Source organism: Ischnura elegans, chromosome 4 (genome assembly GCF_921293095.1).
Source record: "Ischnura elegans chromosome 4, ioIscEleg1.1, whole genome shotgun sequence".
NCBI lineage: Eukaryota > Metazoa > Arthropoda > Insecta > Odonata > Coenagrionidae > Ischnura > Ischnura elegans.
In genome coordinates this window covers 50,974,398-50,981,631 of record NC_060249.1, presented here as the reverse complement: position 1 = coordinate 50,981,631, position 7,234 = coordinate 50,974,398, and the positions used below count along the sequence as shown (strand labels likewise).

General features: G+C 36.9%; 1 long non-coding RNA gene across 1 annotated transcript; it reads right to left on the bottom strand.

Annotated features, from left to right (window-relative positions):
- Positions 1 to 5,359: 5,359 nt before the first annotated feature.
- On the bottom strand, positions 5,360 to 7,230 carry LOC124157434. Its single transcript, XR_006864598.1, has 2 exons — positions 6,149 to 7,230; positions 5,360 to 5,691 (listed from the first exon to the last, which is right to left on the bottom strand). It is a non-coding gene; the product is annotated as an uncharacterized LOC124157434 (long non-coding RNA).
- Between the last annotated feature and the right edge of the window lie 4 nt (positions 7,231 to 7,234).

The following is a 7,234-nucleotide window of genomic DNA, read 5'->3' as shown; positions in this document are numbered from 1 at the left end:
GTGAGCAAAGCCTATATATTTTTCTTATCCGTCCTAGCCAGGTGCAAGTACAGTGGAACCTCGTTAAAGCGAGTACGGGCTATAGCGACACCCCCGCTATAACGAGAGATAACCGATGCACCGTCAATTGACCCTATAATAAGCGTGTTAAAAAATTCGTTTTTACGAGACCCTTTCGGCGTTGGCTCTCGCCATAGCGAGGGTTTCACCGCCGGAAAACTTTCATCAAGACTCCTTAACCTCTGTAACTGCTAGCGATCTGTTAAAAATGAAGTTAATGGAGTGCTCAGTCTCAAATTTGTGTGGTAAACTGTCGTTCGATAAATATAATGATTGATAAAACAATGCTTTGCATGATTTTTATTCAGTGCGGCGCTTATAAATTGTTTGAATAGTTAGTCGTTATTTGTGTAAGGAAATTTAGTGATGCAAAAAAACATCGCCTTTCATCTGGATTTATGCTTACGTTTATCGGATAGATGTTTATCTGTCGCCGCACCACTCCTGTTCCTGTATATCTGTTCGCAACAGGTATATTGGCTATTATTTGCTCCACCTCCGGTAAAGCGACAATTCGCTATAGCGAATGTTTATTAGTGCACCGTGGGGTGTCGTTATATCGAGGTTGCACTGTACTTGGGATGGGACTCACTGTACTCACTATAGTGAGTCCCATGCAAGTACTTACTCTAGTGAGATGGGACTCATTATAGTGAGTCCCGCATATATCCCAGCACATGCAGGTTTTTAGCGACACTTTCGGTCTTTTTATGTTTCCCCAAATCTTGCTGCTTTCCTTTGCAATTTCTTGATGGATTCTGTTGGTCCCTTTAAATTTATACAGCCCTGATACACAAAAAATCCCCAAGGTGGGTAAAAGAAAGGTAAAGGAAGGGTAGTACCCATCATGATGGGTAGTTACTAGAGATAGATCAAATAGCAGATTTCTCGAACTCTAATATCGAATTTGAATATTAAATCTTTGCTCGAATATTCGAATACCTCTAATTTCGAATACTAGAATTGGGCAAAGCACATTCAACATACTATTCTTCTTCTATTTCACTTGATGAAAGTGTAAATGAAAATACAGTGGAACCTCGATCTATCGTTTTTTAAGGGGATGGACGAAAAAAACGATTGAATGCGGGAATATCTGACTAGATTGCCTAAGCAGCAGAAAACCCATGATTTTGGAGAGTAATTTTGATTTCCTTTGAAGGATTCAAACAGGAATTTAGCTGATTGATGGAATATTTTCATTTTTGCATACAATATGGGGATATAGTTGATTCAACTAACATCTCTTTCAAATATCCTAAGGGGATGCACCACCACGCGAAAAAATGATTGCATGCTGTCTCGGCATTTACACTGCTACGATGGATTTCCGTCTGATGTATACATTCTTATCTACCAAACGCCATTAAAGCGGCACGCCGATCTGATATGTACTCAGCTTCATTCAACAGGTAGCTCGCTTTACCCCCACTCCTACTGTCAGGTGCTAGCGGACAATCCGAGGCATTTTGCAAAATACACGTGCTTATCCACTGGATTTTCTTCAATTATTTTCAGTCCATCTTTGGAAGATCTCACGAGATAAGAAGATGAATTTGAATTGCTAGCAGGGAGAAACCAAATATCTTGAGAAAATACCCCTTCGTCTGTGACTATAGAGATTTATAGCATAACTTGTAACTTATTATATGTTTTCAGAAAAAATACTGCATCAACTTCCAAGAAGCTCTGCTGTGAGGATATTGAGTTTCACCAGAATTCTTAGTCTCCATCTATTTTGACATTTATTTCCTTGTGTAAAATGCTTAAATGAAGTCAGAACTGGGTAGGGTTTGGTTTTATTCTTGATTAAATCATGCGCACATTACTAATATTTCAGTCCAATAAAGGTGTCATATCAATTGCTAAATGTCATTGCTTTACACATTTGGGCTAATATATGACTCATGCTGCAGTGGACCTCCAGAAATGGGGAATTTCGAAGCAGGTTGGAAGAAAAAGGTCAGTGGGGGATAAAGAGGGAAGGGTGAAACACTATTCTATTATTCTCCTGTAACTAGATATTTTCTTTTGAAGCTTTTCATTTATGGTCTTCGGAATACGAACCCTGCGGGAGCTGGGGCCTTTGGTTTGATTTCGGAGAGGAGAAAAGCATCGGAGGAGGGGCTGAGGGCTGATATGGATGGAGGGGGTAGCAGATTTTGTGAATTGTGCTACGTAGTTACTATCCCAAAGCACTGAGGTTCTCCTGGTGGGAGAACAGGGAATTTTAGGATTTTTTCACCCGATCATTTTCGGTTCCTCACGTCAAACTCTTTCCACCACTCTAATCCACGAATTTCACGTAGTTCTTCAACTTGCCAAAAACAGTGCTGCATGCACTAAAAGACTAGAGTTATCTACATTTTTCAGAGTCAACTACCAACGATGTGTGTGCGACAGTGTATGGTGCGAAGTTCAAAGTATTCGAGAGCGTACCTTTAGCATAATTATTAGAGATCTCGAATATCGAATACTTTCTAGTAATAACGAATAATATTCCCACATCTCTACAATTTACCATTGAGTTGATTTTAACCCTTTTACTGCCAGCCCATTTCAGGTGGAATGTACCAAGACTGCCAAGGCTTTTTTCCAGAATTAGCAACATTTCACATTTAAAAATTTTTCTGCTACTTAATATTATTTAAAGCTCTTGATTTTTTTCCAAATTCTTAAAATATATTTACATCTTATAACCATAGATAGATTAAGGGGGTTTACATAAATTACAGCCATTGAAAAGGCCACAATCACGAAAAAAAAAAAGTGAAATAATTTGGGCCGATAAATTGACCCCTAGCAGTTTTTGATCAACCAGCTAAGGCCGATATATTGGCCCGGAGGCAGTTAAAGGGTTAATTAAGACCATCATTCAGTATGAAACCACTGCACGTGAATCATAATAACGTAAAGTAAATCATTCATATCAACTTTAATTTTAATATGTAAGTGTACATGAACTCAAAATATATCAAATTTATGAATAAATTTCTGGAGTACATAAATACAATAGGACTTTTGACAAACTTTTAAAGGAAAAATGCACTTTATATAGATGAGTATTCCAGATGCATACTTAGAGAGCCATTAACGTACAGCTTTTACATTATCGTTGATTTCTTAAAGAAATATAATGCATTACAAAGAGCTAGCAAACAAAAATAGCAACCCATATAAAGACTACAACACATTTTAAAAAATTTTCCTTCAAGGTAAGATTTTCTCCAAAAACTTTTAAGAGCCACAATATAAAACAAATACCATAGTTATTTCAAAACTTACCATCAAAAACATATTAATACTTCAGTCTTCAGCCTATTTAACCCTTTAAGTCCTCTATGATTAAAATTGTCATTTAACATGAAACCAGTAGTTATGAGTGAACCTATAAGAGATTTATTATGTAAATCACACAATAAAGAGCTTGAAAACGAAGCTCGCACAGCCTTCAATGCTAACTACATAAACAGATCCATACCAAAAAGCTGTAATGATAACTTAGAACTCCAATGCCTCAATTGAGTGTAACTCTAACATGGGAATAATGAGTAGCCCAAAAAGGACGAAAATGCCATTGCCATTCATTGAAACTATTTATGCCCAAAATGGTAAAAATAAAGTATGAGAGGCTACAAATGACCCTGATGGCTCTTGAGTGTGGATGAGTATTCACTGATCGAAATTTGCTAAAAACTAACGATCAAGCATGGACATTAGTTATTTCATAGCTAATTTCCAATAAAGAATCATTTTATTTGAATAGGCATTTTCATGGGGGACTGTCATAATTGTGCAAATTGCATAAATCAATAATGGATAAATAAGCAGATAATTATTCCAAACGTGCATTGACTTGTGAAAGAGTATACAAGGGAGCATACTAAAACAATAAATTGGCTTCGATTCCACAGCAGACTTCCTACAAATAATCACATCCTTTTTTCATGCAATATTGATAAAACAACACTCATTAAGAGCACACATTTTGGGGGATTGAGACTCCCAACATTTAGCAAAGGAATCTTTCCTAATAAATGCTCAGAGTTAAAAAAATAACTAGGACAATTGGCTACACTTCATATCTAGATAGTTTTAAAAGAACATTATGACAATGAGAATGATCACAAGAAGGATTGTTAAAGAAATGTTCCCATGATTACCTTATAGTAAATGTATCAACAATATGTAAGCCAGCTTGATAAGTGACAGATACTGTTATCAAGCACACAATGCCATTCATTCTAACCTGGCCCGCAACTCTTCTACGGAAATAAAAGAATCCCAAAACGCCTGTCTGCCCGATACTTGGGAGTTGAAATGGACAAACGACTAACTTGGGCGATCCACATCCAAAATAGTATCAAGAAAGCCATCGGAGTAAATGCATCCCTGTTTCCGCTAATGCGCTCCAAATCGCCGCTGCCCACAAAGACAAAATTACTCCTATATAATCAGTCATTTAACCATATCAGTCCAAATTGAAGGAAAATGACACCAACATTTAGAATATCCAAAAATAATAGCCACTACCCTATTGTAAATCCCTACAGGGAAATTCCCTACGGGGAATTGGCAATGGGGATTTTCCCCGCAGGGAATCATTCCCCGCAGGGAATCATTCCCCGCAGGGAATCATTCCCCGCAGGGAATCAATCCCCGCAGGGAATCATTCCCCATAGGGAATAGGAAATCCTGGGTACATTGTGTACAAATTGTATTCTAAATTTTCATTGCAGATATAACCGAGAGCAATGGATAAATACCCAATACAAGTATAACATTTCACTGACTTCATTGGAAGTTAATTTCCCTTAACATTCAATCACTCAAGCTTTTTTACATTAGAGGCAACACATACCTTAAAGTACGACTAATAGTTGAATAATTACTCCAAAATTAATGGGCCAGAACCTGCAGGGAATCATTGAATTTTATTAATTTTAGGCATATCATTAGATGCCTAGTAAATACAAAAATACAATCAAATAATGAGGAAATTATACTGTAACCTAAACATGGAATCCTCAAAAACAGAGTAGGATTTATTATAATGTAAAATATTGTGTGCTTTACACTGATTTCCTTCATTTCATTTTCTTAATGCTCTGAACAGTCTGAGGAATAACTACAGGCACTCTCTCAAAATGATAAATCCAAGTTTTCACTGGAGGTACTATCACAAACGTCACATTCAAAATTATTGGCAAGGATGGGTAAAGCAAAACACTTATTTTCAACTTTTATTGGAGAAGTTGCAATTGATCGAGAACAACCACTTCTTTTTTCGTGTTTGATCTTATACTTCATCTAAGTTTGTACCCTCTTTTCTGTAAAAGTGGGAGCCTCACTTGTGTTAGGAATAATGTGGTCCTCTAGCATCAATGGATACGAATTTTCTTCATCAGCCTTCTCGTTACCATTTCCGGGGAAAGCATGTTCCTTTTGCACCTCCTTGGGCTCTTCATGCTCCAGCAGGAGAATTTTTCTCTTCCTAATTACGGGACAGTCTGGAGAGACTGGGATGCTCTCATCCGGGCAATCTTATACCTGAGGCGTCACTGTTTTCTTTATCATCAAAGGACCTTACATCATTTTCCAGTGCATGTAGCTTTCTGCATTCTCTTCCAACTGTAAGGCATTAGTGAAAATTTTACTAAAGACACAAATCAATACCTAAATGATAATGTTCAGTGAGAATAATACATGGCTATGGTTTGAACTGCTTATTATTAACTATAAGGCTTCGACATATTCTCCATGGCTATTCATTTTCAAGAAAACCCTTCGTGTACGAATTGAGACTAATTCTTTATTGTCATAAAGAACTGCTAACAAAGAGGATTCTACTGCGAGAACCCTGCTATTTCAACTCAATCGGCCTGAATTGATTGTACTTTTACTATGCCAGCGAAAGCAATGATAACGCTCAATTGTAATTACAGTGAGAACGTATAAATAATCAATTCGTAATCTTAAATAATTATTGGATTGAAATTAGTGATTCATTAATCGTATTATTCGTGAAAGAGTACATACACAAATTTGGTGATTTCTATCGAATAAAGAAAATGTTCCATTTACTTACATTTAAACGGTCAGCACTACTATGCTGAAAAAGGCACCTTCCTCAAATCTCATCGTGCTTCTTAGAGCCACTTTTTCCGGCGTTGATTTCATGGTGAATGAGACAGTAATCTTCCAATCCCTTTTCCTAGTCTCCACTGCGAAACACGTATTATTTTCCTCTTCCACAGCGTAATTCGATGTAAATTTGCTTGTAAAAAACAAGATTTTCCAGCACAGATAGTTTCACAAGGTCACAAAATACAGTAACAACGAATGTAAACACAGTTTCGATTTTGTTTCGATAGCGATGGCTAGTAAGATGGCCGCCGGCCGTTCTGGCGGAAGTTTCGAAATACGAATTTTAATCCGTCATATTTAAATAAGTACGTGATATAATGGGCAAAAATTTGTAAATTAGGTGTATTATACGCCAAATATATATTTTCCGTAGTTATCAAAAGTTGTGCAAATACTTGGTTGTCCCTGTTTGCACATTTTGTAGCCTAGAATGATATATGGGTGACCACATACATACGATACATACCATTTTTCGAGTAATTTAATTCAATAATATAAAAATTATACATAAATTACCCATCGTTAAAATTTAAACGGAAAACTCCTTTGACATAAGTAACATTACATCATGGAATATGGATTGAATCCAAATGAATTCCATGGTACATTTCCTTGGTAGTTATGATGGAAACTTCAACATGAAATCCATCTATGATCCATGTGGATTCCATTCCTTATATCCATCATGGATACATCCATCACTTTTCCACCATGGATTCCATGAACGAGTGTTGTCTGGGCAGTAAGGAATTATAATTCCCTGCAGGGATTTCTAATTCCCTGTAGGGAATTCTATTTCCCTGTAGGGAATTCTTATTCCCTGTAGGGAATTCTAATTCCCTATAGGGATTCCACTATATCATACAGGGAATCGATATTCCCTGCAGGGAATTATAATTCCCCATAGGGAACCTCAATTCCCTATAAGGAAAAATAGATCCCTATGGGGAACTAAGAATCCCTGCGGGGAACTACAGGGAATTTCAATTCCCTGCGGGGATCAATGGGGCATTTTCAATAGGGTACT